This window comes from Camelus dromedarius, chromosome 18, assembly GCF_036321535.1.
Source record: "Camelus dromedarius isolate mCamDro1 chromosome 18, mCamDro1.pat, whole genome shotgun sequence".
In the NCBI taxonomy this organism is placed as follows: Eukaryota; Metazoa; Chordata; class Mammalia; order Artiodactyla; family Camelidae; genus Camelus; species Camelus dromedarius.
In genome coordinates, this window is record NC_087453.1 from 3326450 (window position 1) to 3344494 (window position 18045).

The window sequence follows — 18045 nt, forward strand, 5'->3', positions numbered from 1 at the left end:
TGGAGGCAAAGTCATACCAGGTGGTACGATTTCCATGTGGCTCTCTCTCTTGAGACCCTTGTCCTCTGAATACAGCCACCATACTGGGAGGAAGCCCAAACGAGCCCCTGTGAAGAGAACCCTTGGAGGGAAACAGGCCTCGCCGCCCACAGCCAAGGCCAACCACTGTATGAACAAATGAGCCTGGAGGCGACTGGAGACCCCAGCCTTCAAGCCTTGCAGCTGTGGACTAGCCCTGTGCTGCGTCTGAATTCTGACTCACTGAACCCATGAGCATTAATGAATGGTTGTTCCACACTCCTTTATTTTGAGTAAATCGTTACAGAGCTGTAGTAACTAGAAAAGTACCCAAAGCCCCAGCATTGAGCTGATGCTTAAATTTCTCCGTCACCCTCATGCCCCTTCCATCCTACCGAGTCCCAGAGTCCAAGTCAAAGAGCAGAGAAGGAAAGACACCATCTTTTAGGGTCATTTGTCAGCAAGCCAGACAACAAATGCTCTCGAGGGCCTCTGTTTCATTTTCTGTGTTCCACGTCTTGAAAAATAGAAAAACCCAAGACTAGGATTATCTTCTGTTCCCTCCAGGCTAGACTTTGGATCACTTCCTTATTATCTCTTTCCCTGGAATTAAAATGTCCATTACCTACACAATTTTAAAGAGTATTGGATTGAGAGATGGCTAGAGAGATAGAAAGTACACTAGTCAGCTCAAAAGAGGAGGTGGTTTCCTGGCATGTTCAGACACGGATGTCAGAGCTCCCAGACCACACATGGAACTACTGCCTTCCACAGCTAGAACTGAAACCAACATACTTGGATGAACCCACCAGGCACCTGTAGGCGTGGAATGCCAACATGGCACCAGCCCTGCCCTCTGAGTCTCCTCGTCTAGTTGAAAGAAGGACGTCCAGGAATGGAGAACCAAAGAAGTGGGGTTGAGACCACAGAGAGTTGAGAGGAGAATACGGTCAACTGATAGTTAGAAGAGGCAGAATTTTCATTTGTCCTCCCGACAACTTGAGCGCCATGATTGAGGTGTAACCGCCGTGGCACTCAACAACAGTCACGCACAAGAGAGAAAGGTCTCCCCTTTCTACTCCTCTGATCCTTCTGACGGTGCCCAGGAGAGCGCCTCAGTTGAGTGTGTCTTTAACACTCTAAAAATCTCCTATTTTTGTGCTGAGAGAGAGTGGGCTTAGAACCTTGGGAAGGCCACAGAATCTGGCTAGGACTTTTTTGCCCAGGAAGAAGAAGCCATTTTTTTGAAATTGAAGTATAGTCAATTTACAATGTTGTGTTAATTTCTGGTGTACAGCATAGTGATTCCTTTATACACATATATATTCTTTTTCATTATAGGTCATTACAAGGCATTGAATATAGTTCCCTGTGCTCTGCAGTAGGACCTTGTTGTTTATCTACTTTATATATAGTAGTATCTAGCTTATTTTTTATTGTGGTAAAATATGTACAACATAAAATCTACCATCTTAACCAGTTTTCAGTGTACAGTTCAGTCGTATTAAATCCATTCATGATGTTGGGCAACCATCACTAGCACCTGTTTCCATACCTCTTTTCATCTCATTAGACTGAAACTCTACACCCATGAAACGTTACCTCTGCATTCTCCCCTCTTCCAGCCCCTGGCAACCACCATTCTACTTTTAATCTGTCTGTACGATTTTGACTACTCTGAATCCCTCATGTAAGTGGAACCATATGGTGTTTGTCCTTTGGTAACTAGTTTATTTCATTTCATTCAGTGTCTTCAAGGTTCGTCCATGTTGTAGCCTGTGTCAAAATTTCCTTCCCTTTTAAGGCTGAATAGTATTCCATTGATGTATAGACCACATTTTGCTTATCTACTCATCCATCAATAGATGCTGGGGTTGCTTCCAAGTTTTAGCTATTGTGAATAAAGCTGCAGTGAACATGGGTGTACAAATACCTCTTTGAGACTCTGCTTTCACTTCTTTGGTTGTATACGCAGACGTCGAACCGTTGGATCATTATGCAATTCCATTTTAAATTTTTTGAGCAACCACTATACTATTTTCCACAATGGCCATACCATTTTAGGTTCCCATTAACAGTGCACAAGGGTTCCAGGTTCTTCACACTCTCCTCCACGTCTTCTATTTCTGTTGTTGATAGCAGCCATCCTAACGGGTGTGAAATGGGATCTCATGGTTTTGATTTGCATTTTCCTAATGATTATTGATGTTCAGCATCTTTCCATGTGCTTATTGGCTCTTTGTACATCTTCTTTGGAGAAATGTCTATTCAAGTCCTGTCCCCATCTTTTAATTGGGTTGTTTGGGGTTTTGTTGTTGTTGTTGTTCTACTTAGGATTCTGTAACATGGTTTGTTTTCATTGTGTTTAAGTTTATATTTATCTCTTATTAATGGCATACATGGTAGTAATATAAATTCCCTTCTAAATTAATTTATTTAAATTTAAAAAATAGAGTCAAGAGCTGGAGAGGCTCAGTTGTGGCCTGATCTGAGCCTCTAGATCCAGCTGAGCCTGAAATCCATACTATCCCTGTGCTTTTCATTCGTCATAGCTCATAGCTCTTTTTGTTTGTTTGTTTGTTTTAAGTTCATTTGGGATTCTATAACTTTCAACTGAAAAAAATCCCGGCTGGAATACTACCAGTCTCCCTGGGCTCCAGGCTACTGTCACACAGCTCAGTGACAGAGTCAGGATTTAAATTCAGTTCTATCCAATTCCAGGGACAGAGTTCATAACCACTAGGCAACACTGCCTCCAGAACGCATCCCCTGGGTTTATAATAACACCCATTTTCCTCGGTGTGTCATCGAGGAGTCACTGCCTCTCCATTTGTCTTGTTTCCTTATTCCTGTAATTGCTGATGAAAGGTCGTAGGAAGGAACAATGACGGTGTGCTTCCTCTGCCGAGGACGCTAACAAACGGTCCTCCTCCTCCTCTAGAGTCTGTCAGCCCTCCTTGATCGTCCTTTGCCATCTCTGCCATCAAATGTACCCCTAAGAGAAGTGAAATATCAGGACACTTCTGGGCCTCGGCCAAGTGCATGGCGGGGCCAGTCTGTTTATTTTTCATCAACTTTTTCTAAGCTGGCAGATACACGGATATATCTGAGACTGTACCTCTCACTTCAAATTTGACTCGGAATCCAGCCATTGAGAATATTGTGATTTATCTCGATAAGCATCCCCTCAGGACGCCTCTTCATGTGCTTTGTGACTCTTTTGAAGATTGTTTTCCCTTAAATTTAGGGGATTTAAGTGAGAGTAACATAATGCGGTATGAAGTTTTCCATTATCCTGGAGTTCTTCCTCTTGCCTGGCTTCATCAGCAGAACTGGACTTGCTCAGAGACCGGATAATTAAGTGCTTTTCCATGCTGTCCAAGTCTGAGCTGTGCACCTCCCCATCTTCGTGTGGTCATTGAGATGCACTGGAGGAGGTCCCTGGCTCCAAATTCCTTGCTCTAAAAGTGACGTAAGTTGTACATACAGTTCCCAGTGAAATAAAAACTTCAGCCCTGCCAATTCCATGTGCTCAAGGGCTAAAAGACATTGGTTGATCCCCAAAAGAAATCTGACAGTGAGTAACAGAAACTTGTTTGAGAGCACTAGAGTTTTTTCTATGTTTTCTGTTATGGATGCTTGCTCTTGCCGCCCCGTTGACACTCTGTTCCCCCAGCTCTGGTGTGGACTGTATCTTCCCCTGGAGGACAGCCTCTCCCCTAACTATATGGTTTGAGTGGGGCTCCAAGGCTAGGCTCGTGCCTCTGGATTAACCAGTCAAGCATCATGTCATGTGATAAGATAGGCAGACCTCCAGAATTATAAAATAATAAATCTGTGTTGTTTGAAGGTACTACATTTGTGGTAATTTGTTACAGCAGCAAGAGGAAACTAACACAATCTTTTGAATACAGTGATTGGTTCAAATATAGGCCCGTGAACCAAGCCCAGCCCTGTCAGAGCCAATGGGATTCAGTTCTGGGACTGTAAGTGGAAACCTCTTCTGTTTTTCCATGGAGTTGCCGAGAGGATCAGATGGAAGCTTAGAGGTGCTGGCAGCCTTCTTGTCACCATGAGGGGAGAAGTCTTTCCAAGAGTGGAGCCAATACAGAGAGAGCAGAAATAGAGCTGAAAGAGGGGGATAAGACTAGGTCTTGAGCCCCTGGATCCAACATGGCACCCTGGACTTTTCACCTACATCAGCCAGTACGTTCCCATCTTTGGTTAAGCCAGTTCAAATTAGGTTTCTGCCACTGACAATCAAAAGTATCCTGATATGTTTTGTCTCAGCTTGTTGTGACATCGGAGTAGGTTGTCAGGACAACTGGTGCAGGGGTGAGGGATCAGCGGGTAGCAGCTGGCAGTAAGCGTGGCCGCTCCTGGTGGACTCAAGAAGGAGCATCAGGACAGTCATGTTCATTGACTTGGTTGGGGGATGAGAAGTGCTAGCCAAATAAATATTGAAAACTTTTCTAGAAAAATTCTACACTTCTAGCAGGCAAGACGTGTGTGCCCGTTCAAAAACCATTTCTTGCGGCAGCAGAAATTACACGGGGTTGGGGGGACTCTTTGACTGGCACAGCTGCATGTTATACAACCATCGAATGCAATGCCAGCCTGGGGCCTCCTGGTTTTGCTGCACAAGCATCAAACCAGAGGGACCATTGCCTGAGGGAAGGTCACAGAGACCGCACCTCCAACAGCCTCAGCCCTCAGCAGAGGCAGATTTAGCTTGAGAATCTCGGTCCTACATTTTGGTGCTTGTTTTCCTTCAGCAACGCCTCCAATTCATACTTTTCCCATCCCCTCCTAGGAGCCTCCACCCAGACGACTCTCTCACACACACCCTCTCCACTTATCTCCAGCAACATGTGTGTGTGCATTTGAACTGGCACCTTCAACACCTTACCTAAAGGTGGGAATTTCAGGCATCCCAGCAGATTAATGGGAGAGATGCTTTTGAGCAAGTTAAGTCAACATGCCACAAACACACCTGCCCCTTTTACCTACCTTGAAGTAGCCTTGACTTTTATCAGAGGAATTTTTTTCACAAACTGTATCCTTCTAAAGCGCATATGGGGTGAGTTCCTGTCTCCACCAAAAGCAACCAATCACTGCATTTGGGAAACTTGATTCCAGCAGCTGTTGAATGCCTTGGACTGTTTGCAGAATGAAAATATTCGCAAAACACTCCTCCATTCCCTTCACCTCATTGCACGAACTTGGCCCAAAGCCACTTCAAAGCCCAGATGCTGCCCCTTCTAGAAAGTTCTACCTGATTTGCTTGTTTAAAGGGAATACCTTCCAACTCTCTTGTAGCTGCTAAAACATTTAGACCTGCCTTTAAAGCCAAATGGTAACACTTGTGGGCGTTAGAGTTGAACAGGACTGAATTGAAATCCTGACTCCCCCAACCTTCCCTAGTTGAGTGACCTTGGCTAAGTCACTTCATCTCTCTAAATCTGTTTCCTCATCTTTGAAAAGAGGATAATAGTAGTAGCTACCTGGTATGGATGCTGTACAGATTCAATGAGAAAATATCGGTAAAGCATTGAATACAGAGTCTGGCACAAAAATACATAAGCATTTAATAAATGTTATCCAGCAGTGGTAGTAGTTGTAATAATTACAGTTGTGTGCAGAGTTTTCTTTCCTGATCAACCAGAAGTCCTTTGAGGGTGATATATTCAGTATCCAGTGACATTATAGTATGCGTAACAAACACCCCCCCCAAACTGTAATGATGGTCAACAAAGCACTTGTTGGCTATTCAGCTCTGCCATTTTGCTGGGCTCACCCATCTATCCGGTGCTGCTGAGACAACAGAAATGACTTAACTCTGTTCCCGCGTTTCTTATCCTGCAGCAAATCTGCCCAGGCATGTCCCCCCCGCCCAAGTAGAATGGGCTTGAGAGAGAAAAAACCCAATGCACAGACCCTTCTCGAGCCTCTGTTGAAGCTGCATCTGTGAGCATCTCATTCGCCAAAGCAACTCCCTTGGCCAAGCCCAAGACTGGGATGGACACAGCAAGGTTACAGGGTCAAGGACATGGTAAGGGAGGCAGGAAGAATTGGGCCCATGTTCAACCTATTGGAGGCAGGAACTTAAATCCTATGACATGCCTAAAACGGTGGGTGACATTGCCCCTGAGAAATCTGCAAACATCGGTTGAGTTGACCATGAATCTGGGCTCCAAACCTAAGCTGCCAATTTTGTCAAACATTAGAGCCCACGATTAAAAACAGAGGAATGTATAGAGTATAGGGGATTCATTGTCACTGAGGCCTGGAGGTCTCTCCCCCTCCCGAACAGCCAGCTTTATTTCCTTACATGGAAATCTTTAAACATTTGTTCCCAGGGTCAGAGGGAAAAAAATGATATATTGCGTTTACCTAAATTCCCTTGTGTGTCATGGACTTTTTCTCCACATCTAGGTCACCCTCACACCTGGGGAACCATCCAGATTTCCAAGAGACGTGAGGAAAGGAAGGATGAGAGGGATGTGAAAACAAATGAGAGGAAGAAGAAGACAGGTTGGGGTGGGGGGGTCGGGTGTGGAAGGCAGGACAGAATTCTAAGGGGGCCACCTGATTCTGGAACTTTCTACCATTAGAATAAGGAAGGGGCTCCACAGAACTTCTCCAGTTATGCCCCAGATGCCTTTTCTGCTGAAAGCAATTTCACAATCTTGTTTTTAACGAGCTCCACATTTTCTCATATAAAAATGAATTCCTTTTAAAAGGCAAGAGAAGCCATCTCCACAGGACACCAGTTAAACAAAAGAGTAATGCAGTTAGTTGGGTCTGGAAGTTATAACTCAAATTCAGAAATTTAGGGAGGGCAAAATTTGACCTGATACATTCTCAGAGACAAAGAGCTCAGAGATGTAGCAAACACTCCTGCCGAAACGTGGTGATGGATGGGGGGACGACTTGGAAAAGATTTGCCTTTTTTTTTTTTAACCTTAGGATTAAACTCTTAGTTGCCAGAGTCATCAACGGGTATCACAGGGAAAATGCATTTAAAAGGGTTCTGTGTGTGTTCCTTTATTCATTCAACAACTGTTTGTTTGGCCAGGAGCCAAACACTATTCTGGAGACTGGTACTAGGACTAAATATCTGAACTGCCTGCCGTGACGCCTGCCCGCTGCTGGTGGGAACACAATGGCCAGTCAACATACAAATGATTAGTAGAAACCACTTGAAGGGAAGGAGGAGGAGTGACAGAGGGAAGGGGTGGGCCCTGTTTCCACTCAAGGGAGTGGAGGGGGAAGTGGCTCTGAGGATGTGCCACTTGAGGTGAAGGATGAAGCCACGCCAGGCACCGGCTCGGGAGAGCAGCAGAGCGGGAATGAACTTGGCGCCTTCCGGGAAAAGCCACACCCCCTGTCTGTTCGTTACCCTCCACAGCATCATCTGATCCACCTTCAGCTCCCAGATGGAGGGCGGCCCCCTCACCCCAGGCTGTATATGCGGGCTCCCATTACTGTTGCTCCTGGGGAAGACCCCAGATTTCCCCTTTAGAGTTGCGACAAGATGCCTGTTTCCGTGATGACCTCCTGAGGGTCTGTTGCACGCTGCGACACTGCTGGAAGGCAGGGACCTTGTCTCTTGCTCCACTGCTGGAGCTAGTACCTCCGCCAGGTCCTGACACTTAGCTCTTCCAGGTACCCTCGGCACCTTCCGCACTCTCTCCTTTAATCCTCACGACAAGCCTGCCACGTGCCTACTGCCATTATCCCCATTTCACAGACAAAGAACCTGAGACACAGAGGGGAAGGGACTTGCCAAAGGTCACACAGCTGCAGGGGAGAGGCGAGTCGGGATTTTAATCCACTCCTGTTTGACTCTAAAACCCAACCAGTGCACTCCACCCTCTGGAAAGGTGATTAGCTCAGGGATGGGCACAGGACCCAAGGCAGAGTCAGGGACAGGACAGGCAACACTTGCTGGGGCTTCTGGGAGAGAGAAGCCACCCCCATGGAAGATAGGATGGGGCGACTGGGAGAATCAGGTCCTTGGTGACGCCATTGGAGGCACTGGGTCAGCCTCCCCTGAGTCAGACCTGCATCTGGACAGCCAGGGCTTCAGGGTCTAAGGCAGCATGTCTGTGTCTTCACTTGTAGCATCAATATTTTCCAATTGATACAACGTCCTGGCGACGTTCTTTGCCGTTCCTGCTGGGGTTATTGTTTACACAGGACGTACCTATTCTACCAGAGCTGGTTACCCATGGAGTTTTCCAGGAAGGTCGCATCCCCTCCCGTGTTCTCTAACCTTCACAGCAGCTCAAACTTCCCCTGGGTAGACCAGCTGTCCCCACTCCCTGCTGCAGCCACTGTAGCCCCAGCAGGAGTGAGATGCCTGGAGGAGCTGATGGGAAGAAAATTCTGAGCCCTGTCTGCCTTTTCCAGGAATAAATGATTAATTTATGTCAAACGCTGAAGTCAGGTATCTGTCATGTGACAGCAGTTAAGCCCACGAGAGATGAATCCATCAACACCAGCAACTCAGGAGCATCGTGCTGGGGGCGCGGGGGCATGCGGGAGTGCGCCACTGTCTTTGCACTTTAAAAGCCTGTGATCTGCCAGAGAAATGAAGGAGAAGACAGGGAATTGTCCGAACACGATTCAACACAGATGTAATCAGGGCTGAGTGGTGTCCTGCGGTCTGTCTGGGGGATGGGCTTTCAGAATAGGCGAGCCAATCCTCCCTGCTGTCCTGAGCAGCCGCAGCCAACCCTGGAGCAGGGCCGTCACATGTGCTTTACCATAGTTGGGTACCCCCTTCCACTATTCGCTTAATGTCTTTCTTTTTCCCCGCAAATCGTTTTGTTTCCTCAAATTTTTTACTTTAGAAAGAGATGGCATGAGTTACACAGAAACCAGTCTTGGGTGCCATCAGGAGAAAGGAACCACAAAATTAAATGCCATGAAAGCACAGAAGAGCATCATCAAACGTCTAAGCAGACACGATCGTGCACCAAAGACTCTCAGCCCTTGGCTGGCCCTCTCTTTACGCAATAAAAGGGAGGTAAACAAGTATTAGGGAGGTGTTCGGGATATGCTATCTGCAGAGAGATACTGACTGTCCTGGAGGCAATTAGGATTGAAATAAAACTAGGGAGCGGCCTTATCAGGATGCGATTAGTGTCAATATCGCGCTCCTGCACCATCTACAACTGTCGCTGCACTTGGACACACCTGCGGCTAGCTGCGGGCAAGGGCGTCAGCATCACAGCTCTGGTTCGGATGCAACACAACGTGCTGGCTCTGAGCACCAAACCCACGTCCTCCTTGGAAAAATGGTGACAAGAATGACCCCTACCTGGCTCGCAGCGCGGTCGGGAGGATTTTAAGTGAGATGACTTATGTGCAATGACGTGCACGTCGTAGCACAACAACCCTAAGCTGCTTTATTTTTGCTGCGAGGCTAACAGCAAGACCCACAGCTGCCTGCCTGCAAGGGGTGGGGGGAGCGGCCCAGGCTGCGGTCAGGGTTTATTTATCTGGCACTCACTACGAATGCCCCCTGCCCTGGCACTGTACTCGTGGACACGGCCCCTCCCCTCCAGAGTCGCGACTTCAGAGGGGCAGGAAGTACTAGTCCAACAGAAGCAAGATGACGACTTTCGCAACGGCTGCAAGGATGAGCCCCAGGTGGCAGAACAGGGCAAGCCGACCTCCTCCGGGAAGTCAGAGGAGGCCTCCGGGGAAAGGACCTGGCGCGGGGGAGGGGAGAGCAGGTGAGAGGGATCATCCCTGCCATGCAAATGAGCGGGTCTGGGCAGCCAGTGGGAGAGCAGCTGCAGGCACCTGGCAGGGACAGGTCAGCCCTGGGGATTTCCACCCTGTCCCTCTGTGCAAAGGCCGGGCAGGGCTCACCCTTGCCTGAGCTGACTGATCACAGCGGAGGGTGTGGCCAGGGAGGCCTGTGCTGCTGTGTTCATTCCAAAGGGCTCCCTGGGTGTTGCCTGGCCGTTGCCTGGGCGACATGCTGCCACCATCCTCCATTCCTGTCACCCTGCGAACCTTGCTTCCCCGGCCAGCAGGGAGAGCTCCTTGTGGACAACGTAACAGCGGAACCGGAGCCAGGCATGCCCAGACGTCTGCGCGGAAGCAACCCCGGAGTCACTCCTTTTGCAAAGTGTAGAAATTACTTATAAATTTGCAAACTTTGATGTAGCCTGTCTGCTTCTAGGGGCGCCGCAGGAACCAGTTTGGAGACAACTCCCAAAAGACAGTCCATCTCAAAACCCAAAATTCTACCTGGCTCCCAAAATGCATGTCCGGAACAGTTTCCACCACAGTGATACTGAGTATGACGCAGGCATGGGAGGGGACACAGGTTGCCCTCTGTGTGGCCAGATGGGAAAGCCAGGAGGGGGGCTTCTGTGAAGCTGAGTACAAACCATAACATTGTTAGGATTAAAAGCTATCGCGTATTGCGTCTCCACCATTACTGTTGCCATAGCTCTTCTCCCTTAATCCTCACGGAGGATCACCGTCCAACACACTACACACCGGCCTCTGGCTCCTCAAAGTCATGTCCATCCCATGTGCCAAACACACTCACCCCAACCCCAATGCTCCCCCAATCTCCACTCATTACAGTATCAACTCCGTATCCCAAATCTCATTGGCTCCAAAGTCCCAAATCTCTTCATCTGAATCGTCTAAACCAGGTGTGGGTGAGACGATGGTTATGACCCATCCCAGGTTAAGCTTATTTTCCACCTGTTGACCTGGGCACTAGGAGACAAGTCATCTGCTTCTGGAATACAATGGTGGGACAGGCATAGGCCAGACTCCGCTGTTCCAAAAGGGAGAAACTGTGAGGAATAAAGGGGTCACTGGCCCCAAGCAAGTTAGAAATCCAGCAGGGAAAAATTCTGCTAGGTGTCGAGGTCTGAGAGGAAACTTTGTGGCTCTTGGCTCTGCCCCCACACCTGCCGCCCTGCCTCCGTGGCTGTGGGCTCCGCCCCTGGAGCCTCCAGCAGCAAGCAGAGACCAGCTGTAGTTCGAGGGCGGAAGCAGGGAGGACACGTAGGAGGCCTGTACAGACCAGACAGGAGGCGCTAGGGGTTCATCAGGGATCGTGGTGGCGGGGATGAGGGATCACAGTCAGATCAGATTCGGAGAATATTCTGGGGGTAGAGCCAGCTGGATTTTGTGATATTGAATTTTGGAGGAAAGAGAAGAGTGATGGAAAGGACTCAAATGCCCTCTAGGACTTTGGCCTGAGACGCGCTAAGACAGAAGGGATGTGGAAATGTTGCGGAATGTGTGGAATTCTGTCTGAGCGAAGAGACTTTTTCACGCCCTTCCAGAAACGGAAACTAGGGGGGTGGGCAGCCCCTAGACCCTCAGATAAGAGGGTCGTACCCCAAAGCCTTTCCCTTAATGTTCCACTGGTTTCTTTCTTTTATTTCAACCTCATCTCTACTTCAGATTCAAAGCACATTTCCCACAGAAGGGGTTTGAGGGTGAGAAAGAGAAAAAGAAAGATAATCTTGGAGGCCAACCCCATAATCCAGAGTGCTGGAAAGGCCCCCTACTCACCACTCCTCGCACCCATTGCTGGGGACACTGTTCTTGGCTGGGCCACCCAGCCCACCTGGGTCAGCCCACCAGACAGATGCCAGGCACTCAGAACCCCAGGGTGATGTGACCCACTCGCTCTCACCAAGCCACCCTGCTTTCAACACCGTGACCCAAAGAATCTTGGTATCTGTTACCATCCCTGTTCTGAACTGGTTGAAGACAAAAGGAAGTGACAGACGAAAACCTTGTGGGAAAACAGATTAACAAGAAAAAGAACCAAAGGTACACACGCTTTCCATGCTGAGGAGACCAGGGCTGGCTTTGAGCTGCATGTCCTGCACTGTAGATTTTAAGAACAGGCAGGAGACTCCAGGATCTACACTATTTCATTCCCCTCCCAAATATTCTTTATTAAGGAATGTCTGAAAATATGAATGATCTTGGGGGCTCCCCACAGCTGCACCTTAATAAGAGAAACTGAAGATAATGCTTACAACTTGCTGGGCACCTGCTGGGGGTCACATATCGACACACAGGATCTATAATACACAGCACCAAGGAAAGTCATTCGATCCCTGTGTTACAGATGAGGAAACTGGGGCTCAGGAAGCTCAGAGACTTAACCCCAGTCTTACAAGGGACAGGAGGGACCTGGAGATTTGAATCTGGGTATTGTCATCTGACTGATTACATGTAAAGCTTTTGGGATAAGCTCACCATGGAAAGAGATGTGAATCAAGAAGACAACTGGAGAGTGAGACCTGGGTTGAGAGCTGGAAAGAAGATCCCAAAAAGGGACAGAAAAGAGACTCCAACTACAATTCAACCCAACTGGACCACTGCTCCCCACTGACGATGGGGGGAGAATACCAGCCAGACATTCCTGGTCATGCTCATATTCCCAACAGCCAATCATCCACTGCTCATCCGATTGCTCAACAGAACTTGAGATGAGAACAATGGGCAGAGTACTGCCGAGGGGCTCCCTGGCTGGAGGAGGAGGCCAGCAGTACAAAGTCATTAAAATACTGCATAAGCTACCTATGAAATACCTGGGGGCAGGTTTCAAGCAGGGATTGATGTGGACCGACCAGTATATGCATCTGACTACAGCAATCAGATCAATTCCCCCCATAAAAGAGAAAGTTGCTAGGCAACCCCAAGATACAGAATAATGAGAACAACTGGGCACCATTCTGAAAAAGTCTGCAATCCAGGGGGACAGCTAGACAGGAACCGGGGTCCCAGAGATGCCGGGGAAATATGGTAAATTCAAATAATGCACAAATACAGTAAAAATTACTAATGGCAAGCACAGGGGAAAAAACCTTGCACGTATACTCAAATGGTTTTCAACAAGGCTGCCAAGACCATTCAATGGGGGACGAGATGGTCTTCTCCACCAATGGTACCAGGAAAACTGGAAATCCATGTACAAAAAAGTAAAGCTGGACCCTTATGGAACACTATATGAAAGTTAATCAAAGATGGCTCAAAGACCTAAACCTAAGAGCTAAAACTATAAAACTCTTAGAAGAAAACTAGGGAAATGTCTTCATTACACTGGATTTGGCAATGATTTCTTGGCTATGCTCCAAAGGCACCAGCAACAAAAAGGAAAAACATCTGTTCTCCACAGTGGCTGCATCAGTCTACACGCTCACCAACAGTGCGCGAGGGTTTCTTCTCCCCCAGTGCTTGTTGTTTCTTGTCTTTTTCCATAATTGCCATTCTGACATGTGTGAGGTTCTATCTCATTGTAGTTTCAATTTTCATTTCAAAGCCAAAAATTAGAACTACCATGTGATCCACCATTTTTACTTCTGGATATTTATTCAAAGAAAATAAAAAACACTGACTTAAAAAGACATATGCACCCCTGTGTTCATTGCAGCATTATTTCCAATAGTCAAGAAATGGAAGTAACCTAAGTGTCCATCCACAGATGACTGGATAAAAAGATGTGGTGTGTATACACAGTGGAATATTATTCAGCCATAAAAAAAGATGAAATCTTGTCAGTTATGACACATAGATGATCTGGAGGGTATTATGCTAAGTGGAATATGTCAGACAGAAAAAAAAAACCCAAATACCGTCTGATTTCACTTACATGTGAAATCAAAACAAACAAATGAACAAACAAAAGAGAAGCAGACTCGTAATACAGAGAACAAACTGGTGGGTGCCAGACGAGACGGGGTGGAGGGGTGGACAAAATAGGTGAAGGGGATTAAGAGGTACAAACTTCCAGCTGTAAAACAAATGAGCCACGGGGCTATAATGGACAGCTAGAGGATGTTGTCAATAATGCTGCGACAGCTTTGTGTGGTGACAGACGGTGACTGCTCTTACTGCAGTGATCATTCCATGATGTACAAAAATATCAAATCGCTGTGTCATAGACCTGAAACTAACACAATATTGTATGTTAATTATAACTCAATAAAACCCCAAACAATTTGGATTTCATCAAAATTAAAAATATTTGTGCATCGAAGGACACTATCAACACAGTAAAAAGGCGACACACAAAGCGGGAGAAAATACGTGCAAAGCACCTATTGGATAAGGGATTCATAAGCAAAATAGGCAGAGAATTCTCAAACTCAACAACAGCAAATGAATGGATCTAAAAATGGCAGACGACTGAACAGACATTTCTCCAAAGAAAACGCACACGATCGACAAGCCTGCGAAAAAAGGCCCAGCGCCACCAGTCATCAGAGAAACGCAAATCGAAACCACACTGAGATGGCAATTCACGCCCGGTACGGTGTGAAAAACAGAACACAAGACTGGGAAGCAGGGACACAAACCCATGTTTGCAGCCAGCACTGTTCACAACAGACAAAAAGTGGAAGCAACCCAAACGTCCACTGATGGCCGGATGGGTAAACAACGTGTGGTCTAGACAACACACAGTGGACTATTATTGACCCTGAAAAAAGGAGGGCAATTCTGACACAGGCTACTGCAGGGATGAGTCTTAAAACCTTATGACAAATGAAAGAACCTGATCACAAAAGGAAAATGCTATTGGATCCTATTCATATGGAGTTGAGAAGGGTCAGATTCCTGGAGACAGAAAAGTGGAACGGTACTGCCAGGGGCTGGGATGTTGTTGGGGGTGGGGAGGAATGGGGGGTTAGTGTTTAATGGACACTGAGTTTCCGTTTTGCATGACGAACAAAGTTCCCAGGGTGGTTGGCGGTGATGGTTGAACAGCAACGTGAATCGTACTGAATGCACAGCACTGCCGGCTAAAAAGTGAGTAGAAGGGTACATTTTATGTTATGTCTCTTTTACCTCCATTTCGAAGAAAAAAAAAAAGATTTTAAAAGGGCAAAAGAAATCCTTCCCCCGCCAAAAAATAGTTACCGATGGCAACAGTGGCTGAGTAAGTTGTTTTTTCGGAGCCCTTTCGTCCAAGGTCGGAGAGTATGGAAGCAAATCTTGTCGGTCTTTGAAAGAGGAATGAGGGCAAATCATTTCTGCCTTCCCTTAGCTCTCTCTGCAAAGCATAACTGGTTTGCAGTGACCCCACTCCGAGTCATTCTCCCACCACCTCTTGAGAGGGACAGTGCACCCAAGCGTGTGACCCCGGGGAGGGGGCCCTGAAATGTGATCTTTGTCTCACTGTCCCTGTAACGTGGCCCCACGATGCCCAGCACCGAGCGCGGCACTGGGACTGTGATCAGCCCGCGCGGGGGGACTGCTGTCCGGGCTCAGCTGCAGCTTCTCCAAAGGCTATCCCAGGGAGGGCGGAGGCTGGGATTTTAAAGGCAATGCAAGTTGCCGGTGAAAGAGATGTTCCGAGTCTCTTATTTTTAAAAATGTCATGAGAAAGGCCAGGGAAGAAAGGTTATACGGTAATTAACGAAGGAGGAGCCTACAGATTCCAGAGTGGCTTTCGTTTTTTTAGTTTAAGTCCAGTTCCGGGCTGCTAGTTTCAGGTTCCCAAAAATGCGGCTGTGGCCGAGACCACCACACCCCACCATGTTGCTAAGTCCAAACTCTTTCTCTGGGCGGGACATTGAAAACCAGAGTCGTGTTGTTTCCAGCAGATGCACTGGGGCTGAATTCCTAAGAGGAATGTTCTCTTCACCCCCCGGTGAGAAAATCCGCATTTATGTCCACGTGTGACTCAGCCTCCCTTTGGCAGGTTTCGTCGCCTTTGCTTTGGGGTCACCGGAATTACCATTTTTTGAACTTGCCTGGCCTTTGAGCAGTATTTCTCTCTCTCTGGAGGGGAATTTTCATTTTAAATACCAATGGGTATATAAATGAAGGCTCCCGTGCCAGCTCAGGCTTTGTTTGGAAGATAAACGCTATTTCCTGACATTTTGGAACATATTTCAAATTAATGAATTCCTTTGATGTTCAGACAAATTAAAGGGTAAATCACTCCAGAGTTTTCAAGTGACAGGAAACAAGATTATTTGCTATTTGCCTGACTTTGTTGTTTGCCTTAAATATTTCTTCTGCATCAGTCCCTCAGGTTTCCTTCAAAAATCAGTTTTTAAATGTACATTTACATGAGTTCATACAGGCAGGACCCTTGGATCATCCTTTGATTTGATCAAATCCATGAAAAACCTGGCCTGTTGGTCAGCTGGTGTTGCTAAGGTCCTTCTGGATTTGGGTTTTCCTCCTTGCCCAAAGTGTGTGTGTCTGGGATGGGGGAAAGTTGGGGGAAATCACTGGAAAGTTGTCTCGGGGGGATCAAGAAACAAAATTCAGGCAGAACAGGAGTAGCCCAGGAGTCATGACGTTAAAGGCTCGCGTGCCACACAGCACGGCTGGCCATGCAATTCCCAGATTTGGGTTTCGCCATAGAGGCATTTCCACAGCAGAATCAGAAACACTGACCCTTCTTCTAAGAAACAGAGAAAAGGCTGGATGAGGGTAACGCTGCTTTTGACTCCTGAGGTTTGCTAGACGCAGTGCCTTTGTTCTGTCTCACAGTAGAGCTGTGAATAAGATTTCACAGTCAGAAGCAGCCTCAGATGCCCAGGGAAGCAAGCAGGGCCTCATGAGAAAATCCTTACATAAACCAAAGAGGGGCCAGAGGTTGTCTAAGTAAGCTTTGAGAAGTAACAATCCGCAGCGACCAACTCTGTGGTGTCATGAATGTTCAAAGCTGTCCAGATTCGGGAGAGGAGATGGCTGGGTGCAAAGGGAAATCTACCCAACGTCAAAAGCCAATTAAAAACCTAAAATTCAGCAGGGCCCGCCTGCAAGGTCTCGTTCCCCTCAGGCTAAAGTTGGTGGAAGTTTCCCCTGGCAAGACCAGTTCTGGGACCTTTCACACCTGCAAACTGGGGGGGGGGGGGGGGGGAGGAAGCCTGCCTCCTCGTGACAGAATCCAATTAATCACAGGATCCGTTATAAACATTCAGCTGCATAACTTTGGCAGAAAGCGAATTTGTCATCTCGAGAGGAATTCGATGTTCTAAATAAACAAGTGCAATCAGGATGACCAGCAAATGTCTACCTGCTTGAAACCCCTTCGTCATTCAGAGAGAGGAAGACAGAGGCAGGGCGCAAACTTGAGCAAGTCAGGACGTGTTCAGCCGGAAACTAAATGACTCCCAAGCAGGCCAGCAGGTGAATGGCGGCCGGCGACCACGGGGGAATGGAACCAAGTTACCTCCTGGAACCTCCTGGAGTCGAAATGGCTTGGATGAGTTTCAGTATCAGCATCTGAGGATGGCAGACATCTTCTAAACCAAAACGAACACCAGAAATAAGATCTGGGCCTTCCTCTGGTTTCGGTTCTCCTGATCTCACTTTATTTCATTTGCCGGTGTTCTCATCCAATCCATGCGGTACTTTTTGCAGGAGATGTTCAGTCAGTTCTTTGAAATCAGGTATTGCAGGTTTATCGACATCAGTAGTTGTCACGTTATGGTGATCTGCTCCCCGGGGGTTGCTGGGTGATGTCTGAAGCCCTTCTGATTGTTACAACTTGGGGAAGGGATGTTAGCCACTAGCATCTAGTGGGTAGAGGCCAAGCATGCCACTCAGCATCCTCCAAGGCACAGGACAGCCCCTGCAAGGAAGCACCTGGCCCCGGATGTCCCTGTGCCAAGGCTGGGAACCTGGTGCACAGGGCTGTGCATTTCCAAGCATTCTGTTGCTCAGACAGGGATGCTTACTGAGTGTCCCTTTGCAGACTGAGCTCTGTGTTTAGAAACCAGAGAGGACCCTTTAAGATGACAAGACACAAAACCGAACTCAAGTTAGCTCAGGGACAGGGAACCCAGTGGCTCTAGTACCAAAAATCTACAGCTGGAACCTTTGGTGGGTTGGGTACCCCCGGTACCCTCACACCAGCTCTGCTCACACGGACCACGCGTGTCTGCAAACAGAATTCATGTACCTGTTCGCTTGCGTGCCCTGACCCACTAAGGCCGCCTGCCTGACCTGGGCGGAACTCGTTTCCCATCAGTGGGGCGTGGGAGAAGGCAGAGGTCCTGG

General features: G+C 47.6%; 1 protein-coding gene across 2 annotated transcripts in view; it reads right to left on the bottom strand.

The window, feature by feature from the left end:
• ZNF831 (zinc finger protein 831) overlaps positions 1 to 18045 on the bottom strand; it is a 120306-nt gene that overhangs the window by 1032 nt on the left and 101229 nt on the right. The window lies entirely within an intron of this gene.